The following is a 22,419-nucleotide window of genomic DNA, read 5'->3' as shown; positions in this document are numbered from 1 at the left end:
TGGATTTTTTCAGTAATTATCTAATAGGCCTGGATAGTACTTTTGGGAATACCAGGTGCTGTAAGCTTTTGGGTTTCCTTCCCTACTTATATAATGCACTGGCGATTATAGTGGCTGATCTTTAAATAGCCCTCTCTTTGCAGCCTCCTTCGCTTACGGCCATACCAACCTGGCTATGCCTGATCTCAACTGATCTCCAAATCTAAGCAGGTTTGGGCCAGGTTAGTACTTTTGGATTTTTTCAGTAATTATCTAATAGGCCTGGTTAGTACTTTTGGAAATTTTCACTAATTGTCCAATAATCTTGCAAAAAAAAAAAAAAAGTCAATGCCCGATCTCAGAATGTAAGCAGGTTTGGGCCAGGTTAGTACTTTTGGATTTTTTCAGTAATTATCTAATAGGCCTGGATAGTACTTTTGGGAATACCAGGTGCTGTAAGCTTTTGGGTTTCCTTCCCTACTTATATAATGCACTGGCGATTATAGTGGCTGATCTTTAAATAGCCCTCTCTTTGCAGCCTCCTTCGCTTACGGCCATACCAACCTGGCTATGCCCGATCTCGTCTGATCTCGGAAGCTAAGCAGGTTTGGGCCTGGTTAGTACTTGGATGGGAGACCGCCTGGGAATACCAGGTGCTGTAAGCTTTTGGGTTTCCTTCCCTACTTATATAAAGCACTGGCGATTATAGTGGCTGATCTTTAAATAGCCCTCTCTTTGCAGCCTCCTTCGCTTATGGCCATACCATCCTGGCTATGCCCGATCTCAACTGATCTCCAAATCTAAGCAGGTTTGGGCCAAGTTAGTACTTTTGGATTTTTTCAGTAATTATCTAATAGGCCTGGTTAGTACTTTAGGAAATTTTCACTAATTGTCCAATAATCTTGCAAAAAAAAAAATAAATAAAAAAAGTCAATGCCCGATCTCAGAATGTAAGCAGGTTTGGGCCAGGTTAGTACTTTTGGATTTTTTCAGTAATTATCTAATAGGCCTGGTTAGTACTTTTGGGAATACCAGGTGCTGTAAGCTTTTGGGTTTCCTTCCCTACTTATATAATGCACTGGCGATTATAGTGGCTGATCTTTAAATAGCCCTCTCTTTGCAGCCTCCTTCGCTTACGGCCATACCAACCTGGCTATGCCCGATCTCGTCTGATCTCGGAAGCTAAGCAGGTTTGGGCCTGGTTAGTACTTGGTTGGGAGACCGCCTGGGAATACCAGGTGCTGTAAGCTTTTGGGTTTCCTTCCCTACTTATATAAAGCATTGGCGATTATAGTGGCTGATCTTTAAATAGCCCTCTCTTTGCAGCCTCCTTCGCTTATGGCCATACACTCCTGGCTATGCCCGATCTCAACTGATCTCCAAATCTAAGCAGGTTTGGGCCAGGTTAGTACTTTTGGATTTTTTCAGTAATTATCTAATAGGCCTGGTTAGTACTTTTGGAAATTTTCACTAATTGTCCAATAATCTTGCAAAAAAAAAAAGAAAAAGAGTCAATGCCCGATTTCAGAATGTAAGCAGGTTTGGGCCAGGTTAGTACTTTTGGATTTTTCAATAATTATCTAATAGGCCTGGTTAGTACTTTTGGGAATACCAGGTGCTGTAAGCTTTTGGGTTTCCTTCCCTACTTATATAATGCACTGGCGATTATAGTGGCTGATCTTTAAATAGCCCTCTCTTTGCAGCCTCCTTCGCTTACGGCCATACCAACCTGGCTATGCCCGATCTCGTCTGATCTCGGAAGCTAAGCAGGTTTGGGCCTGGTTAGTACTTGGATGGGAGACCGCCTGGGAATACCAGGTGCTGTAAGCTTTTGGGTTTCCTTCCCTACTTATATAAAGCACTGGCGATTATAGTGGCTGATCTTTAAATAGCCCTCTCTTTGCAGCCTCCTTCGCTTATGGCCATACACTCCTGGCTATGCCCGATCTCAATTGATCTTCAAATCTAAGCAGGTTTGGGCCAGGTTAGTACTTTTGGATTTTTTCAGTAATTATCTAATAGGCCTGGTTAGTACTTTTGGAAATTTTCACTAATTGTCCAATAATCTTGCAAAAAAAAAAAAAAAAAAGTCAATGCCCGATCTCAGAATGTAAGCAGGTTTGGGCCAGGTTAGTACTTTTGGATTTTTTCAGTAATTATCTAATAGGCCTGGTTAGTACTTTTGGAAATTTTCACTTATTGTCCAATAATCTTGCAAAAAAAAAAAAAAAGAGTCAATGCCCGATCTCAGAATGTAAGCAGGTTTGGGCCCGGTTAGTACTTTTGGACTTTTTCAGTAATTATCTAATAGGCCTGGTTAGTACTTTTGGAAATTTTCACTAATTGTCCAATAATCTTGCAAAAAAAAAAAAAAAGAGTCAATGCCCGATCTCAGAATGTAAGCAGGTTTGGGCCAGGTTAGTACTTTTGGATTTTTTCAGTAATTATCTAATAGGCCTGGTTAGTACTTTTGGGAATACCAGGTGCTGTAAGCTTTTGGGTTTCCTTCCCTACTTATATAATGCACTGGCGATTATAGTGGCTGATCTTTAAATAGCCCTCTCTTTGCAGCCTCCTTCGCTTACGGCCATACCAACCTGGGTATGCCGATCTCGTCTGATCTCGGAAGCTAAGCAGGTTTGGGCCTGGTTAGTACTTGGATGGGAGACCGCCTGGGAATACCAGGTGCTGTAAGCTTTTGGGTTTCCTTCCCTACTTATATAAAGCACTGGCGATTATAGTGGCTGATCGTTAAATAGCCCTCTCTTTGCAGCCTCCTTCGCTTATGGCCATACCATCCTGGCTATGCCCGATCTCAACTGATCTCCAAATCTAAGCAGGTTTGGGCCAGGTTAGTACTTTTGGATTTTTTCAGTAATTATCTAATAGGCCTGGTTAGTACTTTAGGAAATTTTCACTAATTGTCCAATAATCTTGCAAAAAAAAAAAAAAATAAAAAAAGTCAATGCCCGATCTCAGAATGTAAGCAGGTTTGGGCCAGGTTAGTACTTTTGGATTTTTTCAGTAATTATCTAATAGGCCTGGTTAGTACTTTTGGAAATTTTCACTTATTGTCCAATAATCTTGCAAAAAAAAAAAAAGAATCAATGCCTGATCTCAGAATGTAAGCAGGTTTGGGTCAGGTTAGTACTTTTGGATTTTTTCAGTAATTATCTAATAGGCCTGGTTAGTATTTTTGGAAATTTTCACTAATTGTCCAATAATCTTGCAAAAAAAAAAAAAAAAAAAGTCAATGCCCGATCTCAGAATGTAAGCAGGTTTGGGCCAGGTTAGTACTTTTGGATTTTTTCAGTAATTATCTAATAGGCCTGGATAGTACTTTTGGAAATTTTCACTAATTGTCCAATAATCTTGCAAAAAAAAAAAGAGTCAATGCCCGATCTCAGAATGTAAGCAGGTTTGGGTCAGGTTAGTACTTTTGGATTTTTTCAGTAATTATCTAATAGGCCTGGTTAGTACTTTTGGAAATTTTCACTAATTGTCCAATAATCTTGCAAAAAAAAAAAAAAAAAAGTCAATGCCCGATCTCAGAATGTAAGCAGGTTTGGGCCAGGTTAGTACTTTTGGATTTTTTCAGTAATTATCTAATAGGCCTTGATAGTACTTTTGGAAATTTTCACTAATTGTCCAATAATCTTGCAAAAAAAAAAAAAAAGAGTCAATGCCCGATCTCAGAATGTAAGCAGGTTTGGGTCAGGTTAGTACTTTTGGATTTTTTCAGTAATTATCTAATAGGCCTGGTTAGTACTTTTGGAAATTTTCACTAATTGTCCAATAATCTTGCAAAAAAAAAAAAAAAAGAGTCAATGCCCGATCTCAGAATGTAAGCAGGTTTGGGCCAGGTTAGTACTTTTTGACTTTTTCAGTAATTATCTAATAGGCCTGGTTAGTACTTTTGGAAATTTTCACTAATTGTCCAATAATCTTGCAAAAAAAAAAAAAAAAGAGTCAATGCCCGATCTCAGAATGTAAGCAGGTTTGGGCCAGGTTAGTACTTTTGGATTTTTTCAGTAATTATCTAATAGGCCTGGTTAGTACTTTTGGGAATACCAGGTGCTGTAAGCTTTTGGGTTTCCTTCCCTACTTATATAATGCACTGGCGATTATAATGGCTGATCTTTAAATAGCCCTCTCTTTGCAGCCTCCTTCGCTTACGGCCATACCAACCTGGGTATGCCCGATCTCGTCTGATCTCGGAAGCTAAGCAGGTTTGGGCCTGGTTAGTACTTGGATGGGAGACCGCCTGGGAATACCAGGTGCTGTAAGCTTTTGGGTTTCCTTCCCTACTTATATAAAGCACTGGCGATTATAGTGGCTGATCGTTAAATAGCCCTCTCTTTGCAGCCTCCTTCGCTTATGGCCATACCATCCTGGCTATGCCCGATCTCAACTGATCTCCAAATCTAAGCAGGTTTGGGCCAGGTTAGTACTTTTGGATTTTTTCAGTAATTATCTAATAGGCCTGGTTAGTACTTTAGGAAATTTTCACTAATTGTCCAATAATCTTGCAAAAAAAAAAATAAATAAAAAAAGTCAATCCCCGATCTCAGAATGTAAGCAGGTTTGGGCCAGGTTAGTACTTTTGGATTTTTTCAGTAATTATCTAATAGGCCTGGTTAGTACTTTTGGAAATTTTCACTTATTGTCCAATAATCTTGCAAAAAAAAAAAAAGAATCAATGCCTGATCTCAGAATGTAAGCAGGTTTGGGTCAGGTTAGTACTTTTGGATTTTTTCAGTAATTATCTAATAGGCCTGGTTAGTATTTTTGGAAATTTTCACTAATTGTCCAATAATCTTGCAAAAAAAAAAAAAAAAAAAAGTCAATGCCCGATCTCAGAATGTAAGCAGGTTTGGGCCAGGTTAGTACTTTTGGATTTTTTCAGTAATTATCTAATAGGCCTGGATAGTACTTTTGGAAATTTTCACTAATTGTCCAATAATCTTGCAAAAAAAAAAAAAAAAAAAGAGTCAATGCCCGATCTCAGAATGTAAGCAGGTTTGGGTCAGGTTAGTACTTTTGGATTTTTTCAGTAATTATCTAATAGGCCTGGTTAGTACTTTTGGAAATTTTCACTAATTGTCCAATAATCTTGCAAAAAAAAAAAAAAAGAGTCAATGCCCGATCTCAGAATGTAAGCAGGTTTGGGCCAGGTTAGTACTTTTGGACTTTTTCAGTAATTATCTAATAGGCCTGGTTAGTACTTTTGGGAATACCAGGTGCTGTAAGCTTTTGGGTTTCCTTCCCTACTTATATAATGCACTGGCGATTATAGTGGCTGATCTTTAAATAGCCCTCTCTTTGCAGCCTCCTTGGCTTACGGCCATACCAACCTGGCTATGCCCGATCTCGTCTGATCTCGGAAGCTAAGCAGGTTTGGGCCTGGTTAGTACTTGGTTGGGAGACCGCCTGGGAATACCAGGTGCTGTAAGCTTTTGGGTTTCCTTCCCTACTTATATAAAGCACTGGCGATTATAGTGGCTGATCTTTAAATAGCCCTCTCTTTGCAGCCTCCTTCGCTTATGGCCATACACTCCTGGCTATGCCCGATCTCAACTGATCTTCAAATCTAAGCAGGTTTGGGCCAGGTTAGTACTTTTGGATTTTTTCAGTAATTATCTAATAGGCCTGGTTAGTACTTTTGGAAATTTTCACTAATTGTCCAATAATCTTGCAAAAAAAAAAGAGTCAATGCCCGATCTCAGAATGTAAGCAGGTTTGGGCCAGGTTAGTACTTTTGGATTTTTCCAGTAATTATCTAATAGGCCTGGATAGTACTTTTGGGAATACCAGGTGCTGTAAGCTTTTGGGTTTCCTTCCCTACTTATATAATGCACTGGCGATTATAGTGGCTGATCTTTAAATAGCCCTCTCTTTGCAGCCTCCTTCGCTTACGGCCATACCAACCTGGCTATGCCTGATCTCAACTGATCTCCAAATCTAAGCAGGTTTGGGCCAGGTTAGTACTTTTGGATTTTTTCAGTAATTATCTAATAGGCCTGGTTAGTACTTTTGGAAATTTTCACTATTTGTCCAATAATCTTGCAAAAAAAAAAAAAAAAAGTCAATGCCCGATCTCAGAATGTAAGCAGGTTTGGGCCAGGTTAGTACTTTTGGATTTTTTCAGTAATTATCTAATAGGCCTGGATAGTACTTTTGGGAATACCAGGTGCTGTAAGCTTTTGGGTTTCCTTCCCTACTTATATAATGCACTGGCGATTATAGTGGCTGATCTTTAAATAGCCCTCTCTTTGCAGCCTCCTTCGCTTACAGCCATACCAACCTGGCTATGCCCGATCTCGTCTGATCTCGGAAGCTAAGCAGGTTTGGGCCTGGTTAGTACTTGGATGGGAGACCGCCTGGGAATACCAGGTGCTGTAAGCTTTTGGGTTTCCTTCCCTACTTATATAAAGCACTGGCGATTATAGTGGCTGATCTTTAAATAGCCCTCTCCTTGCAGCCTCCTTCGCTTATGGCCATACCATCCTGGCTATGCCCGATCTCAACTGATCTCCAAATCTAAGCAGGTTTGGGCCAGGTTAGTACTTTTGGATTTTTTCAGTAATTATCTAATAGGCCTGGTTAGTACTTTAGGAAATTTTCACTAATTGTCCAATAATCTTGCAAAAAAATAAATAAATAAAAAAAGTCAATGCCCGATCTCAGAATGTAAGCAGGTTTGGGCCAGGTTAGTACTTTTGGATTTTTTCAGTAATTATCTAATATGCCTGGTTAGTACTTTTGGAAATTTTCACTTATTGTCCAATAATCTTGCAAAAAAAAAAAAAAAGAATCAATGCCTGATCTCAGAATGTAAGCAGGTTTGGGCCAGGTTAGTACTTTTGGATTTTTTCAGTAATTATCTAATAGGCCTGGTTAGTATTTTTGGAAATTTTCACTAATTGTCCAATAATCTTGCAAAAAAAAAAAAAAAAAAAGAGTCAATGCCCGATCTCAGAATGTAAGCAGGTTTGGGCCAGGTTAGTACTTTTGGATTTTTTCAGTAATTATCCGATAGGCCTGGTTAGTACTTTTGGGAATACCAGGTGCTGTAAGCTTTTGGGTTTCCTTCCCTACTTATATAATGCACTGGCGATTATAGTGGGTGATCTTTTAATAGCCCTCTCTTTGCAGCCTCCTTCGCTTATGGCCATATCATCCTGGCTATGCCTGATCTCAACTGATCTCCAAATCTAAGCAGGTTTGGGCCAGGTTAGTACTTTTGGATTTTTTCAGTAATTATCTAATAGGCCTGGTTAGTACTTTTGGAAATTTTCACTAATTGTCCAATAATCTTGCAAAAAAAAAAAAAAAAGTCAATGCCCGATCTCAGAATGTAAGCAAGTTTGGGCCAGGTTAGTACTTTTGGATTTTTTCAGTAATTATCTAATAGGCCTGGATAGTACTTTTGGGAATACCAGGTGCTGTAAGCTTTTGGGTTTCCTTCCCTACTTATATAATGCACTGGCGATTATAGTGGCTGATCTTTAAATAGCCCTCTCTTTGCAGCCTCCTTCGCTTACGGCCATACCAACCTGGCTATGCCCGATCTCGTCTGATCTCGGAAGCTAAGCAGGTTTGGGCCTGGTTAGTACTTGGATGGGAGACCGCCTGGGAATACCAGGTGCTGTAAGCTTTTGGGTTTCCTTCCCTACTTATATAAAGCACTGGCGATTATAGTGGCTGATCTTTAAATAGCCCTCTCTTTGCAGCCTCCTTCGCTTATGGCCATACCATCCTGGCTATGCCCGATCTCAACTGATCTCCAAATCTAAGCAGGTTTGGGCCAGGTTAGTACTTTTGGATTTTTTCAGTAATTATCTAATAGGCCTGGTTAGTACTTTAGGAAATTTTCACTAATTGTGCAATAATCTTGCAAAAAAATAAATAAATAAAAAAAGTCAATGCCCGATCTCAGAATGTAAGCAGGTTTGGGCCAGGTTAGTACTTTTGGATTTTTTCAGTAATTATCTAATAGGCCTGGTTAGTACTTTTGGAAATTTTCACTTATTGTCCAATAATCTTGCAAAAAAAAAAAAAGAATCAATGCCTGATCTCAGAATGTAAGCAGGTTTGGGCCAGGTTAGTACTTTTGGATTTTTTCAGTAATTATCTAATAGGCCTGGTTAGTATTTTTGGAAATTTTCACTAATTGTCCAATAATCTTGCAAAAAAAAAAAAAAAAAAGTCAATGCCCGATCTCAGAATGTAAGCAGGTTTGGGCCAGGTTAGTACTTTTGGATTTTTTCAGTAATTATCTAATAGGCCTGGATAGTACTTTTGGAAATTTTCACTAATTGTCCAATAATCTTGCAAAAAAAAAAAAAAAAAAAAAGAGTCAATGCCCGATCTCAGAATGTAAGCAGGTTTGGGCCAGGTTAGTACTTTTGGATTTTTTCAGTAATTATCTAATAGGCCTGGTTAGTACTTTTGGAAATTTTCACTAATTGTCCAATAATCTTGCAAAAAAAAAAAAAAGAGTCAATGCCCGATCTCAGAATGTAAGCAGGTTTGGGCCAGGTTAGTACTTTTGGACTTTTTCAGTAATTATCTAATAGGCCTGGTTAGTACTTTTGGAAATTTTCACTAATTGTCCAATAATCTTGCAAAAAAAAAAAAAAAAGAGTCAATGCCCGATCTCAGAATGTAAGCAGGTTTGGGCCAGGTTAGTACTTTTGGATTTTTTCAGTAATTATCTAATAGGCCTGGTTAGTACTTTTGGGAATACCAGGTGCTGTAAGCTTTTGGGTTTCCTTCCCTACTTATATAAAGCACTGGCGATTATAGTGGCTGATCTTTAAATAGCCCTCTCTTTGCAGCCTCCTTCGCTTATGGCCATACACTCCTGGCTATGCCCGATCTCAACTGATCTTCAAATCTAAGCAGGTTTGGGCCAGGTTAGTACTTTTGGATTTTTTCAGTAATTATCTAATAGGCCTGGTTAGTACTTTTGGAAATTTTCACTAATTGTCCAATAATCTTGCAAAAAAAAAAAAAAAAAAGTCAATGCCCGATCTCAGAATGTAAGCAGGTTTGGGCCAGGTTAGTACTTTTGGATTTTTTCAGTAATTATCTAATAGGCCTGGTTAGTACTTTTGGGAATACCAGGTGCTGTAAGCTTTTGGGTTTCCTTCCCTACTTATATAATGCACTGGCGATTATAGTGGCTGATCTTTAAATAGCCCTCTCTTTGCAGCCTCCTTCGCTTACGGCCATACCAACCTGGCTATGCCCGATCTCGTCTGATCTCGGAAGCTAAGCAGGTTTGGGCCTGGTTAGTACTTGGATGGGAGACCGCCTGGGAATACCAGGTGCTGTAAGCTTTTGGGTTTCCTTCCCTACTTATATAAAGCACTGGCGATTATAGTGGCTGATCTTTAAATAGCCCTCTCTTTGCAGCCTCCTTCGCTTATGGCCATACCATCCTGGCTATGCCTGATCTCAACTGATCTCCAAATCTAAGAAGGTTTGGGCCAGGTTAGTACTTTTGGATTTTTTCAGTAATTATCTAATAGGCCTGGTTAGTACTTTTGGAAATTTTCACTAATTGTCCAATAATCTTGCAAAAAAAAAAAAAAAAAAAGAGTCAATGCCCGATCTCAGAATGTAAGCAGGTTTGGGCCAGGTTAGTACTTTTGGATTTTTTCAGTAATTATCTAATAGGCCTGGATAGTACTTTTGGTAATACCAGGTGCTGTAAGCTTTTGGGTTTCCTTCCCTACTTATATAATGCACTGGCGATTATAGTGGCTGATCTTTAAATAGCCCTCTCTTTGCAGCCTCCTTCGCTTACGGCCATACCAACCTGGCTATGCCTGATCTCAACTGATCTCCAAATCTAAGCAGGTTTGGGCCAGGTTAGTACTTTTGGATTTTTTCAGTAATTATCTAATAGGCCTGGTTAGTACTTTTGGAAATTTTCACTAATTGTCCAATATTCTTGCAAAAAAAAAAAAAAAAAGTCAATGCCCGATCTCAGAATGTAAGCAGGTTTGGGCCAGGTTAGTACTTTTGGATTTTTTCAGTAATTATCTAATAGGCTTGGATAGTACTTTTGGGAATACCAGGTGCTGTAAGCTTTTGGGTTTCCTTCCCTACTTATATAATGCACTGGCGATTATAGTGGCTGATCTTTAAATAGCCCTCTCTTTGCAGCCTCCTTCGCTTACGGCCATACCAACCTGGCTGTGCCCGATCTCGTCTGATCTCGGAAGCTAAGCAGGTTTGGGCCTGGTTAGTACTTGGATGGGAGACCGCCTGGGAATACCAGGTGCTGTAAGCTTTTGGGTTTCCTTCCCTACTTATATAAAGCACTGGCGATTATAGAGGCTGATCTTTAAATAGCCCTCTCTTTGCAGCCTCCTTCGCTTATGGCCATACCATCCTGGCTATGCCCGATCTCAACTGATCTCCAAATCTAAGCAGGTGTGGGCCAGGTTAGTACTTTTGGATTTTTTCAGTAATTATCTAATAGGCCTGGTTAGTACTTTAGGAAATTTTCACTAATTGTCCAATAATCTTGCAAAAAAAATAAATAAATAAAAAAAGTCAATGCCCGATCTCAGAATGTAAGCAGGTTTGGGCCAGGTTAGTACTTTTGGATTTTTTCAGTAATTATCTAATAGGCCTGGTTAGTACTTTTGGAAATTTTCACTTATTGTCCAATAATCTTGCAAAAAAAAAAAAAGAATCAATGCCTGATCTCAGAATGTAAGCAGGTTTGGGCCAGGTTAGTACTTTTGGATTTTTTCAGTAATTATCTAATAGGCCTGGTTAGTATTTTTGGAAATTTTCACTAATTGTCCAATAATCTTGCAAAAAAAAAAAAAAAAAAAGTCAATGCCCGAACTCAGAATGTAAGCAGGTTTGGGCCAGGTTAGTACTTTTGGATTTTTTCAGTAATTATCTAATAGGCCTGGATAGTACTTTTGGAAATTTTCACTAATTGTCCAATAATCTTGCAAAAAAAAAAAAAAAAAAAAGAGTCAATGCCCGATCTCAGAATGTAAGCAGGTTTGGGTCAGGTTAGTACTTTTGGATTTTTTCAGTAATTATCTAATAGGCCTGGTTAGTACTTTTGGAAATTTTCACTAATTGTCCAATAATCTTGCAAAAAAAAAAAAAAAGAGTCAATGCCCGATCTCAGAATGTAAGCAGGTTTGGGCCAGGTTAGTACTTTTGGATTTTTTCAGTAATTATCTAATAGGCCTGGTTAGTACTTTTGGGAATACCAGGTGCTGTAAGCTTTTGGGTTTCCTTCCCTACTTATATAATGCACTGCCGATTATAGTGGCTGATCTTTAAATAGCCCTCTTTTTGCAGCCTCCTTCGCTTACGGCCATACCAACCTGGCTATGCCTGATCTCAACTGATCTCCAAATCTAAGCAGGTTTGGGCCAGGTTAGTACTTTTGGATTTTTTCAGTAATTATCTAATAGGCCTGGTTAGTACTTTTGGAAATTTTCACTAATTGTCCAATAATCTTGTAAAAAAAAAAAAAAAAAGTCAATGCCCGATCTCAGAATGTAAGCAGGTTTGGGCCAGGTTAGTACTTTTGGATTTTTTCAGTAATTATCTAATAGGCCTGGATAGTAGTTTTGGGAATACCAGGTGCTGTAAGCTTTTGGGTTTCCTTCCCTACTTATATAATGCACTGGCGATTATAGTGGCTGATCTTTAAATAGCCCTCTCTTTGCAGCCTCCTTCGCTTACGGCCATACCAACCTGGCTATGCCCGATCTCGTCTGATCTCGGAAGCTAAGCAGGTTTGGGCCTGGTTAGTACTTGGATGGGAGACCGCCTGGGAATACCAGGTGCTGTAAGCTTTTGGGTTTCCTTCCCTACTTATATAAAGCACTGGCGATTATAGAGGCTGATCTTTAAATAGCCCTCTCTTTGCAGCCTCCTTCGCTTATGGCCATACCATCCTGGCTATGCCCGATCTCAACTGATCTCCAAATCTAAGCAGGTGTGGGCCAGGTTAGTACTTTTGGATTTTTTCAGTAATTATCTAATAGGCCTGGTTAGTACTTTAGGAAATTTTCACTAATTGTCCAATAATCTTGCAAAAAAAATAAATAAATAAAAAAAGTCAATGCCCGATCTCAGAATGTAAGCAGGTTTGGGCCAGGTTAGTACTTTTGGATTTTTTCAGTAATTATCTAATAGGCCTGGTTAGTACTTTTGGAAATTTTCACTTATTGTCCAATAATCTTGCAAAAAAAAAAAAAGAATCAATGCCTGATCTCAGAATGTAAGCAGGTTTGGGCCAGGTTAGTACTTTTGGATTTTTTCAGTAATTATCTAATAGGCCTGGTTAGTATTTTTGGAAATTTTCACTAATTGTCCAATAATCTTGCAAAAAAAAAAAAAAAAAAAGTCAATGCCCGATCTCAGAATGTAAGCAGGTTTGGGCCAGGTTAGTACTTTTGGATTTTTTCAGTAATTATCTAATAGGCCTGGATAGTACTTTTGGAAATTTTCACTAATTGTCCAATAATCTTGCAAAAAAAAAAAAAAAAAAAAGAGTCAATGCCCGATCTCAGAATGTAAGCAGGTTTGGGTCAGGTTAGTACTTTTGGATTTTTTCAGTAATTATCTAATAGGCCTGGTTAGTACTTTTGGAAATTTTCACTAATTGTCCAATAATCTTGCAAAAAAAAAAAAAAAGAGTCAATGCCCGATCTCAGAATGTAAGCAGGTTTGGGCCAGGTTAGTACTTTTGGACTTTTTCAGTAATTATCTAATAGGCCTGGTTAGTACTTTTGGAAATTTTCACTAATTGTCCAATAATCTTGCAAAAAAAAAAAAAAAAGAGTCAATGCCCGATCTCAGAATGTAAGCAGGTTTGGGCCAGGTTAGGACTTTTGGATTTTTTCAGTAATTATCTAATAGGCCTGGTTAGTACTTTTGGGAATACCAGGTGCTGTAAGCTTTTGGGTTTCCTTCCCTACTTATATAATGCACTGCCGATTATAGTGGCTGATCTTTAAATAGCCCTCTCTTTGCAGCCTCCTTCGCTTACGGCCATACCAACCTGGCTATGCCTGATCTCAACTGATCTCCAAATCTAAGCAGGTTTGGGCCAGGTTAGTACTTTTGGATTTTTTCAGTAATTATCTAATAGGCCTGGTTAGTACTTTTGGAAATTTTCACTAATTGTCCAATAATCTTGCAAAAAAAAAAAAAAAAGTCAATGCCCGATCTCAGAATGTAAGCAGGTTTGGGCCAGGTTAGTACTTTTGGATTTTTTCAGTAATTATCTAATAGGCCTGGATAGTAGTTTTGGGAATACCAGGTGCTGTAAGCTTTTGGGTTTCCTTCCCTACTTATATAATGCACTGGCGATTATAGTGGCTGATCTTTAAATAGCCCTCTCTTTGCAGCCTGCTTCGCTTACGGCCATACCAACCTGGCTATGCCCGATCTCGTCTGATCTCGGAAGCTAAGCAGGTTTGGGCCTGGTTAGTACTTGGATGGGAGACCGCCTGGGAATACCAGGTGCTGTAAGCTTTTGGGTTTCCTTCCCTACTTATATAAAGCACTGGCGATTATAGTGGCTGATCTTTAAATAGCCCTCTCTTTGCAGCCTCCTTCGCTTACGGCCATACCAAGCTGGCTATGCCTGATCTCCAAATCTAAGCAGGTTTGGGCCAGGTTAGTACTTTTGGACTTTTTCAGTAATTATCTAATAGGCCTGGTTAGTACTTTTGGAAATTTTCACTAATTGTCCAATAATCTTGCAAAAAAAAAAAAAAAAAGTCAATGCCCGATCTCAGAATGTAAGCAGGTTTGGGCCAGGTTAGTACTTTTGGATTTTTTCAGTAATTATCTAATAGGCCTGGTTAGTACTTTTGGGAATACCAGGTGCTGTAAGCTTTTGGGTTTCCTTCCCTACTTATATAATGCACTGGCGATTATAGTGGCTGATCTTTAAATAGCCCTCTCTTTGCAGCCTCCTTCGCTTACGGCCATACCAACCTGGCTATGCCCGATCTCGTCTGATCTCGGAAGCTAAGCAGGTTTGGGCCTGGTTAGTACTGGGATGGGAGACCGCCTGGGAATACCAGGTGCTGTAAGCTTTTGGGTTTCCTTCCCTACTTATATAAAGCACTGGCGATTATAGTGGCTGATCTTTAAATAGCCCTCTCCTTGCAGCCTCCTTCGCTTATGGCCATACCATCCTGGCTATGCCCGATCTCAACTGATCTCCAAATCTAAGCAGGTTTGGGCCAGGTTAGTACTTTTGGATTTTTTCAGTAATTATCTAATAGGCCTGGTTATTACTTTAGGAAATTTTCACTAATTGTCCAATAATCTTGCAAAAAAATAAATAAATAAAAAAAGTCAATGCCCGATCTCAGAATGTAAGCAGGTTTGGGCCAGGTTAGTACTTTTGGATTTTTTCAGTAATTATCTAATAGGCCTGGTTAGTACTTTTGGGAATACCAGGTGCTGTAAGCTTTTGGGTTTCCTTCCCTACTTATATAATGCACTGGCGATTATAGTGGCTGATCTTTAAATAGCCCTCTCTTTGCAGCCTCCTTCGCTTACGGCCATACCAACCTGGCTATGCCCGATCTCGTCTGATCTCGGAAGCTAAGCAGGTTTGGGCCTGGTTAGTACTTGGATGGGAGACCGCCTGGGAATACCAGGTGCTGTAAGCTTTTAGGTTTCCTTCCCTATTTATATAAAGCACTGGCGATTATAGTGGCTGATCTTTAAATAGCCCTCTCTTTGCAGCCTCCTTCGCTTATGGCCATACCATCCTGGCTATGCCCGATCTCAACTGATCTCCAAATCTAAGCAGGTTTGGGCCAGGTTAGTACTTTTGGATTTTTTCAGTAATTATCTAATAGGCCTGGTTAGTACTTTTGGAAATTTTCACTAATTGTCCAATAATCTTGCAAAAAAAAAAAAAAAAGAGACAATGCCCGATCTCAGAATGTAAGCAGGTTTGGGCCGGGTTAGTACTTTTGGATTTTTTCAGTAATTATCTAATAGGCCTGGTTAGTACTTTTGGGAATACCAGGTGCTGTAAGCTTTTGGGTTTCCTTCCCTACTTATATAATGCACTGGCGATTATAGTGGCTGATCTTTAAATAGCCCTCTCTTTGCAGCCTCCTTCGCTTACGGCCATACCAACCTGGCTATGCCCGATCTCGTCTGATCTCGGAAGCTAAGCAGGTTTGGGCCTGGTTAGTACTTGGATGGGAGACCGCCTGGGAATACCAGGTGCTGTAAGCTTTTAGGTTTCCTTCCCTACTTATATAAAGCACTGGCGATTATAGTGGCTGATCTTTAAATAGCCCTCTCTTTGCAGCCTCCTTCGCTTATGGCCATACCATCCTGGCTATGCCCGATCTCAACTGATCTCCAAATCTAAGCAGGTTTGGGCCAGGTTAGTACTTTTGGATTTTTTCAGTAATTATCTAATAGGCCTGGTTAGTACTTTTGGAAATTTTCACTAATTGTCCAATAATCTTGCAAAAAAAAAAAAAAAAGAGTCAATGCCCGATCTCAGAATGTAAGCAGGTTTGGGCCGGGTTAGTACTTTTGGATTTTTTCAGTAATTATCTAATAAGCCTGGTTAGTACTTTTGGGAATACCAGGTGCTGTAAGCTTTTGGGTTTCCTTCCCTACTTATATAATGCACTGGCGATTATAGTGGCTGATCTTTAAATAGCCCTCTCTTTGCAGCCTCCTTCGCTTACGGCCATACCAACCTGGCTATGCCCGATCTCGTCTGATCTCGGAAGCTAAGCAGGTTTGGGCCTGGTTAGTACTTGGATGTGAGACCGCCTGGGAATACCAGGTGCTGTAAGCTTTCGGGTTTCCTTCCCTACTTATATAAAGCACTGGCGATTATATTGGCTGATCTTTAAATAGCCCTCTCTTTGCAGCCTCCTTCGCTTAAGGCCATACCGTCCTGGCTATGCCTGATCTCAACTGATCTCCAAATCTAAGCAGGTTTGGGCCAGGTTAGTACTTTTGGATTTTTTCAGTAATTATCCAAAAGGCCTGGTTAGTACTTTTGGGAATACCAGGTGCTGTAAGCTTTTGGGTTTCCTTCCCTACTTATATAATGCACTGGCGATTATAGTGGCTGATCTTTAAATAGCCCTCTCTTTGCAGCCTCCTTCGCTTACGGCCATACCAACCTGGCTATGCCCGATCTCGTCTGATCTCGGAAGCTAAGCAGGTTTGGGCCTGGTTAGTACTTGGATGGGAGACCGCCTGGGAATACCAGGTGCTGTAAGCTTTCGGGTTTCCTTCCCTACTTATATAAAGCACTGGCGATTATATTGGCTGATCTTTAAATAGCCCTCTCTTTGCAGCCTCCTTCGCTTAAGGCCATACCATCCTGGCTATGCCTGATCTCAACTGATCTCCAAATCTAAGCAGGTTTGGACCAGGTTAGTACTTTTGGATTTTTTCAGTAATTATCTAATAGGCCTGGTTATTACTTTTGGAAATTTTCACTAATTGTCCCATAATCTTGCAAAAAAAAAAAAGAGTCAATGCCCGACCTCAGAATGGAAGCAGGTTTGGGCCTGGTTAGTACTTGGATGGGAGACCGCCTGGGAATACCAGGTGCTGTAAGCTTTTGGGTTTCCTTCCCTACTTATATAATGCACTGGCGATTATAGTGGCTGATCTTTAAATAGCCCTCTCTTTGCAGCCTCCTTCGCTTACGGCCATACCAACCTGGCTATGCCCGATCTCAACTGATCTCCAAATCTAAGCAGGTTTGGGCCAGGTTAGTACTTTTGGATTTTTTCAGTAATTATCTAATAGGCCTGGTTAGTACTTTAGGAAATTTTCACTAATTGTCCAATAATCTTGCAAAAAATAAATAAATAAAAAAAGTCAATGCCCGATCTCAGAATGTAAGCAGGTTTGGGCCAGGTTAGTACTTTTGGATTTTTTCAGTAATTATCTAATAGGCCTGGTTAGTACTTTTGGAAATTTTCACTTATTGTCCAATAATCTTGCAAAAAAAAAAAGAATCAATGCCTGATCTCAGAATGTAAGCAGGTTTGGGCCAGGTTAGTACTTTTGGATTTTTTCAGTAATTATCTAATAGGCCTGGTTAGTATTTTTGGACATTTTCACTAATTGTCCAATAATCTTGCAAAAAAAAAAAAAAAAAAGAGTCAATGCCCGATCTCAGAATGTAAGCAGGTTTGGGCCAGGTTAGTACTTTTGGATTTTTTCAGTAATTATCTGATAGGCCTGGTTAGTACTTTTGGGAATACCAGGTGCTGTAAGCTTTTGGGTTTCCTTCCCTACTTATATAATGCACTGGCGATTATAGTGGGTGATCTTTTAATAGCCCTCTCTTTGCAGCCTCCTTCGCTTATGACCATACCATCCTGGCTATGCCTGATCTCAACTGATCTCCAAATCTAAGCAGGTTTGGGCCAGGTTAGTACTTTTGGATTTTTTCAGTAATTATCTAATAGGCCTGGTTAGTACTTTTGGAAATTTTCACTAATTGTCCAATAATCTTGCAAAAAAAAAAAAAAGAGTCAATGCCCGATCTCAGAATGTAAGCAGGTTTGGGCCAGGTTAGTACTTTTGGATTTTTTCAGTAATTATCTAATAGGCCTGGTTAGTACTTTTGGAAATTTTCACTAATTGTCCAATAATCTTGCAAAAAAAAAAAAAAAAGAGTCAGAGCCCGATCTCAGAATGTAAGCATGTTTGGGCCAGGTTAGTACTTTTGGATTTTTTCAGTAATTATCTAATAGGCCTGGTTAGTACTTTTGGGAATACCAGGTGCTGTAAGCTTTTGGGTTTCCTTCCCTACTTATATAAAGCACTGGCGATTATAGTGGCTGATCTTTAAATAGCCCTCTCTTTGCAGCCTCCTTCGCTTATGGCCATACCCTCCTGGCTATGCCTGATCTCAACTGATCTCCAAATCTAAGCAGGTTTGGGCCAGGTTAGTACTTTTGGATTTTTTCAGTAATTATCTAATAGGCCTGGTTAGTACTTTTGGAAATTTTCACTAATTGTCCAATAATCTTGCAAAAAAAAAAAAAAAAAAAGAGTCAATACCCGATCTCAGAATGTAAGAAGGTTTGGGCCAGGTTAGTACTTTTGGATTTTTTCAGTAATTATCTAATAGGCCTGGTTAGTACTTTTTAGGAAATTTTCACTAATTGTCCAATAATCTTGCAAAAAAAAAAAAAAGAGTCAATGCCCGATCTCAGAATGTAAGCAGGTTTGGGCCAGGTTAGTACTTTTGGATTTTTTCAGTAATTATCTATTAGGCCTGGTTAGTACGTTTGGGAATACCAGGTGCTGTAAGCTTTTGGGTTTCCTTCCCTACTTATATAATGCACTGGCGATTATAGTGGCTGATCTTTAAATAGCCCTCTCTTTGCAGCCTCCTTCGCTTACGGCCATACCAACCTGGCTATGCCCGATCTCGTCTGATCTCGGAAGCTAAGCAGGTTTGGGCCTGGTTAGTACTTGGTTGGGAGACCGCCTGGGAATACCAGGTGCTGTAAGCTTTTGGGTTTCCTTCCCTACTTATATAAAGCACTGGCGATTATAGTGGCTGATCTTTAAATAGCCCTCTCTTTGCAGCCTCCTTCGCTTATGGCCATACACTCCTGGCTATGCCCGATCTCAACTGATCTCCAAATCTAAGCAGGTTTGGGCCAGGTTAGTACTTTTGGATTTTTTCAGTAATTATCTAATAGGCCTGGTTAGTACTTTTGGAAATTTTCACTAATTGTCCAATAATCTTGCAAAAAAAAAAAAAAAAAAAAGAGTCAATGCCCGATCTCAGAATGTAAGAAGGTTTGGGCCAGGTTAGTACTTTTGGATTTTTTCAGTAATTATCTAATAGGCCTGGTTAGTACTTTTGGAAATTTTCACTAATTGTCCAATAATCTTGCAAAAAAAAAAAAAAAAGAGTCAATGCCCGATCTCAGAATGTAAGCAGGTTTGGGCCAGGTTAGTACTTTTGGATTTTTTCAGTAATTATCTAATAGGCCTGGTTAGTATGTTTGGGAATACCAGGTGCTGTAAGCTTTTGGGTTTCCTTCCCTACTTATATAATGCACTGGCGATTATAGTGGCTGATCTTTAAATAGCCCTCTCTTTGCAGCCTCCTTCGCTTACGGCCATACCAACCTGGCTATGCCCGATCTCGTCTGATCTCGGAAGCTAAGCAGGTTTGGGCCTGGTTAGTACTTGGTTGGGAGACCGCCTGGGAATACCAGGTGCTGTAAGCTTTTGGGTTTCCTTCCCTACTTATATAAAGCACTGGCGATTATAGTGGCTGATCTTTAAATAGCCCTCTCTTTGCAGCCTCCTTCGCTTATGGCCATACACTCCTGGCTATGCCCGATCTAAACTGATCTCCAAATCTAAGCAGGTTTGGGCCAGGTTAGTACTTTTGGATTTTTTCAGTAATTATCTAATAGGCCTGGTTAGTACTTTTGGAAATTTTCACTAATTGTCCAATAATCTTGCAAAAAAAAAAAAAAAAAAGAGTCAATGCCCGATCTCAGAATGTAAGCAGGTTTGGGCCAGGTTAGTACTTTTGGATTTTTTCAGTAATTATCTAATAGGCCTGGTTAGTACTTTTGGGAATACCAGGTGCTGTAAGCTTTTGGGTTTCCTTCCCTACTTATATAATGCACTGGCGATTATAGTGGCTGATCTTTAAATAGCCCTCTCTTTGCAGCCTCCTTCGCTTACGGCCATACCAACCTGGCTATGCCCGATCTCGTCTGATCTCGGAAGCAAAGCAGGTTTGGGCCTGGTTAGTACTTGGATGGGAGACCGCCTGGGAATACCAGGTGCTGTAAGCTTTTGGGTTTCCTTCCCTACTTATATAAAGCACTGGCGATTATAGTGGCTGATCTTTAAATAGCCCTCTCTTTGCAGCCTCCTTCGCTTATGGCCATACCATCCTGGCTATGCCTGATCTCAACTGATCTCCAAATCTAAGAAGGTTTGGGCCAGGTTAGTACTTTTGGATTTTTTCAGTAATTATCTAATAGGCCTGGTTAGTACTTTTGAAAATTTTCACTAATTGTCCAATAATCTTGCAAAAAAAAAAAAAAAAAAAGAGTCAATGCCCGATCTCAGAATGTAAGCAGGTTTGGGCCAGGTTAGTACTTTTGGATTTTTTCAGTAATTATCTAATAGGCCTGGATAGTACTTTTGGGAATACCAGGTGCTGTAAGCTTTTGGGTTTCCTTCCCTACTTATATAATGCACTGGCGATTATAGTGGCTGATCTTTAAATAGCCCTCTCTTTGCAGCCTCCTTCGCTTATGGCCATACCAACCTGGCTATGCCCGATCTCGTCTGATCTCGGAAGCTAAGCAGGTTTGGGCCTGGTTAGTACTTGGATGGGAGACCGCCTGGGAATACCAGGTGCTGTAAGCTTTTGGGTTTCCTTCCCTACTTATATAATGCACTGGCGATTATAGTGGCTGATCTTTAAATAGCCCTCTCTTTGCAGCCTCCTTCGCTTACGGCCATACCAGCCTGGCTATGCCCGATCTCGTCTGATCTCGGAAGCTAAGCAGGTTTGGGCCTGGTTAGTACTTGGATGGGAGACCGCCTGGGAATACCAGGTGCTGTAAGCTTTTGGGTTTCCTTCCCTACTTATATAAAGCACTGGCGATTATAGTGGCTGATCTTTAAATAGCCCTCTCTTTGCAGCCTCCTTCGCTTATGGCCATACACTCCTGGCTATGCCCGATCTCAACTGATCTCCAAATCTAAGCAGGTTTGGGCCAGGTTAGTACTTTTGGATTTTTTCAGTAATTATCTAATAGGCCTGGTTAGTACTTTTGGAAATTTTCACTAATTGCCCAATAATCTTGAAAAAAAAAAAAAAAAGAGTCAATGCCCGATCTCAGAATGTAAGCAGGTTTGGGCCAGGTTAGTACTTTTGGATTTTTTCAGTAATTATCTAATAGGCCTGGTTAGTACTTTTGGGAATACCAGGTGCTGTAAGCTTTTGGGTTTCCTTCCCTACTTATATAAAGCACTGGCGATTATAGTGGCTGATCTTTAAATAGCCCTCTCTTTGCAGCCTCCTTCGCTTATGGCCATATCCTCCTGGCTATGCCTGATCTCAACTGATCTCCAAATCTAAGCAGGTTTGGGCCAGGTTAGTACTTTTGGATTTTTTCAGTAATTATCTAATAGGCCTGGTTAGTACTTTTGGAAATTTTCACTAATTGTCCAATAATCTTGCAAAAAAAAAAAAAAAGAGTCAATGCCCGATCTCAGAATGTAAGCAGGTTTGGGCCAGGTTAGTACTTTTGGATTTTTTCAGTAATTATCTAATAGGCCTGGTTAGTACTTTTGGGAATACCAGGTGCTGTAAGCTTTTGGGTTTCCTTCCCTACTTATATAATGCACTGGCGATTATAGTGGCTGATCTTTAAATAGCCCTCTCTTTGCAGCCTCCTTCGCTTACGGCCATACCAACCTGGCTATGCCCGATCTAGTCTGATCTCGGAAGCTAAGCAGGTTTGGGCCTGGTTAGTACTTGGATGGGAGACCGCCTGGGAATACCAGGTGCTGTAAGCTTTTGGGTTTCCTTCCCTACTTATATAAAGCACTGGCGATTATAGTGGCTGATCTTTAAATAGCCCTCTCTTTGCAGCCTCCTTCGCTTATGGCCATACCATCCTGGCTATGCCTGATCTCAACTGATCTCCAAATCTAAGAAGGTTTGGGCCAGGTTAGTACTTTTGGATTTTTTCAGTAATTATCTAATAGGCCTGGTTAGTACTTTTGGAAATTTTCACTAATTGACCAATAATCTTGCAAAAAAAAAAAAAAAAAAAAGAGTCAATGCCCGATCTCAGAATGTAAGCAGGTTTGGGCCAGGTTAGTACTTTTGGATTTTTTCAGTAATTATCTAATAGGCCTGGATAGTACTTTTGGGAATACCAGGTGCTGTAAGCTTTTGGGTTTCCTTCCCTACTTATATAATGCACTGGCGATTATAGTGGCTGATCTTTAAATAGCCCTCTCTTTGCAGCCTCCTTCGCTTACGGCCATACCAACCTGGCTATGCCCGATCTCGTCTGATCTCGGAAGCTAAGCAGGTTTGGGCCTGGTTAGTACTTGGTTGGGAGACCGCCTGGGAATACCAGGTGCTGTAAGCTTTTGGGTTTCCTTCCCTACTTATATAAAGCACTGGCGATTATAGTGGCTGATCTTTAAATAGCCCTCTCTTTGCAGCCTCCTTCGCTTATGGCCATACACTCCTGGCTATGCCCGATCTCAACTGATCTCCAAATCTAAGCAGGTTTGGGCCAGGTTAGTACTTTTGGATTTTTTCAGTAATTATCTAATAGGCCTGGTTAGTACTTTTGGAAATTTTCACTAATTGTCCAATAATCTTGCAAAAAAAAAAAAAAAGAGTCA

At 40.0% G+C, this 22,419-nt stretch overlaps 24 non-coding genes across 24 annotated transcripts; all 24 read left to right on the top strand.

Annotated features, from left to right (window-relative positions):
* The first annotated feature begins 525 nt into the window (after window positions 1–525).
* On the top strand, window positions 526–644 carry LOC132149862 (5S ribosomal RNA). The gene has a single exon (XR_009435122.1). It is a non-coding gene; the product is annotated as a 5S ribosomal RNA (ribosomal RNA).
* A 466-nt stretch (window positions 645–1,110) lies between these two features.
* LOC132150990 (5S ribosomal RNA) lies at window positions 1,111–1,229 on the top strand. Its single transcript, XR_009436159.1, has one exon. It is a non-coding gene; the product is annotated as a 5S ribosomal RNA (ribosomal RNA).
* Window positions 1,230–1,690: 461 nt separating this feature from the next.
* LOC132149849 (5S ribosomal RNA) lies at window positions 1,691–1,809 on the top strand. Its single transcript, XR_009435110.1, has one exon. It is a non-coding gene; the product is annotated as a 5S ribosomal RNA (ribosomal RNA).
* A 749-nt stretch (window positions 1,810–2,558) lies between these two features.
* On the top strand, window positions 2,559–2,676 carry LOC132150322 (5S ribosomal RNA). Its single transcript, XR_009435558.1, has one exon. It is a non-coding gene; the product is annotated as a 5S ribosomal RNA (ribosomal RNA).
* A 1,473-nt stretch (window positions 2,677–4,149) lies between these two features.
* Window positions 4,150–4,268, top strand: LOC132150901 (5S ribosomal RNA). The gene has a single exon (XR_009436076.1). It is a non-coding gene; the product is annotated as a 5S ribosomal RNA (ribosomal RNA).
* A 1,047-nt stretch (window positions 4,269–5,315) lies between these two features.
* LOC132150989 (5S ribosomal RNA) lies at window positions 5,316–5,434 on the top strand. Its single transcript, XR_009436158.1, has one exon. It is a non-coding gene; the product is annotated as a 5S ribosomal RNA (ribosomal RNA).
* Window positions 5,435–6,265: 831 nt separating this feature from the next.
* On the top strand, window positions 6,266–6,384 carry LOC132150903 (5S ribosomal RNA). Its single transcript, XR_009436078.1, has one exon. It is a non-coding gene; the product is annotated as a 5S ribosomal RNA (ribosomal RNA).
* Window positions 6,385–7,517: 1,133 nt separating this feature from the next.
* Window positions 7,518–7,636, top strand: LOC132149837 (5S ribosomal RNA). The gene has a single exon (XR_009435099.1). It is a non-coding gene; the product is annotated as a 5S ribosomal RNA (ribosomal RNA).
* A 1,568-nt stretch (window positions 7,637–9,204) lies between these two features.
* LOC132149826 (5S ribosomal RNA) lies at window positions 9,205–9,323 on the top strand. Its single transcript, XR_009435088.1, has one exon. It is a non-coding gene; the product is annotated as a 5S ribosomal RNA (ribosomal RNA).
* An 840-nt stretch (window positions 9,324–10,163) lies between these two features.
* Window positions 10,164–10,282, top strand: LOC132150092 (5S ribosomal RNA). Its single transcript, XR_009435338.1, has one exon. It is a non-coding gene; the product is annotated as a 5S ribosomal RNA (ribosomal RNA).
* A 1,424-nt stretch (window positions 10,283–11,706) lies between these two features.
* LOC132149814 (5S ribosomal RNA) lies at window positions 11,707–11,825 on the top strand. The gene has a single exon (XR_009435077.1). It is a non-coding gene; the product is annotated as a 5S ribosomal RNA (ribosomal RNA).
* Window positions 11,826–13,393: 1,568 nt separating this feature from the next.
* On the top strand, window positions 13,394–13,512 carry LOC132149803 (5S ribosomal RNA). Its single transcript, XR_009435066.1, has one exon. It is a non-coding gene; the product is annotated as a 5S ribosomal RNA (ribosomal RNA).
* A 450-nt stretch (window positions 13,513–13,962) lies between these two features.
* On the top strand, window positions 13,963–14,081 carry LOC132150811 (5S ribosomal RNA). The gene has a single exon (XR_009435991.1). It is a non-coding gene; the product is annotated as a 5S ribosomal RNA (ribosomal RNA).
* A 466-nt stretch (window positions 14,082–14,547) lies between these two features.
* Window positions 14,548–14,666, top strand: LOC132151185 (5S ribosomal RNA). The gene has a single exon (XR_009436342.1). It is a non-coding gene; the product is annotated as a 5S ribosomal RNA (ribosomal RNA).
* A 461-nt stretch (window positions 14,667–15,127) lies between these two features.
* Window positions 15,128–15,246, top strand: LOC132151173 (5S ribosomal RNA). Its single transcript, XR_009436331.1, has one exon. It is a non-coding gene; the product is annotated as a 5S ribosomal RNA (ribosomal RNA).
* Window positions 15,247–15,707: 461 nt separating this feature from the next.
* LOC132150186 (5S ribosomal RNA) lies at window positions 15,708–15,826 on the top strand. Its single transcript, XR_009435428.1, has one exon. It is a non-coding gene; the product is annotated as a 5S ribosomal RNA (ribosomal RNA).
* A 316-nt stretch (window positions 15,827–16,142) lies between these two features.
* On the top strand, window positions 16,143–16,261 carry LOC132151161 (5S ribosomal RNA). The gene has a single exon (XR_009436319.1). It is a non-coding gene; the product is annotated as a 5S ribosomal RNA (ribosomal RNA).
* Window positions 16,262–18,402: 2,141 nt separating this feature from the next.
* On the top strand, window positions 18,403–18,521 carry LOC132150988 (5S ribosomal RNA). The gene has a single exon (XR_009436157.1). It is a non-coding gene; the product is annotated as a 5S ribosomal RNA (ribosomal RNA).
* Window positions 18,522–19,131: 610 nt separating this feature from the next.
* Window positions 19,132–19,250, top strand: LOC132150987 (5S ribosomal RNA). Its single transcript, XR_009436156.1, has one exon. It is a non-coding gene; the product is annotated as a 5S ribosomal RNA (ribosomal RNA).
* Window positions 19,251–19,713: 463 nt separating this feature from the next.
* Window positions 19,714–19,832, top strand: LOC132151056 (5S ribosomal RNA). Its single transcript, XR_009436220.1, has one exon. It is a non-coding gene; the product is annotated as a 5S ribosomal RNA (ribosomal RNA).
* A 464-nt stretch (window positions 19,833–20,296) lies between these two features.
* LOC132150944 (5S ribosomal RNA) lies at window positions 20,297–20,415 on the top strand. Its single transcript, XR_009436115.1, has one exon. It is a non-coding gene; the product is annotated as a 5S ribosomal RNA (ribosomal RNA).
* Window positions 20,416–20,499: 84 nt separating this feature from the next.
* LOC132150961 (5S ribosomal RNA) lies at window positions 20,500–20,618 on the top strand. The gene has a single exon (XR_009436131.1). It is a non-coding gene; the product is annotated as a 5S ribosomal RNA (ribosomal RNA).
* Window positions 20,619–21,454: 836 nt separating this feature from the next.
* Window positions 21,455–21,573, top strand: LOC132150037 (5S ribosomal RNA). Its single transcript, XR_009435287.1, has one exon. It is a non-coding gene; the product is annotated as a 5S ribosomal RNA (ribosomal RNA).
* A 465-nt stretch (window positions 21,574–22,038) lies between these two features.
* Window positions 22,039–22,157, top strand: LOC132150986 (5S ribosomal RNA). Its single transcript, XR_009436155.1, has one exon. It is a non-coding gene; the product is annotated as a 5S ribosomal RNA (ribosomal RNA).
* Window positions 22,158–22,419: the final 262 nt, after the last annotated feature.

This window comes from Carassius carassius, chromosome 9 (genome assembly GCF_963082965.1).
Source record: "Carassius carassius chromosome 9, fCarCar2.1, whole genome shotgun sequence".
Taxonomy (NCBI): domain Eukaryota; kingdom Metazoa; phylum Chordata; class Actinopteri; order Cypriniformes; family Cyprinidae; genus Carassius; species Carassius carassius.
The sequence above is the reverse complement of the archived record's forward strand: the minus strand, read 5'-3'. Positions and strand labels throughout refer to the sequence as shown.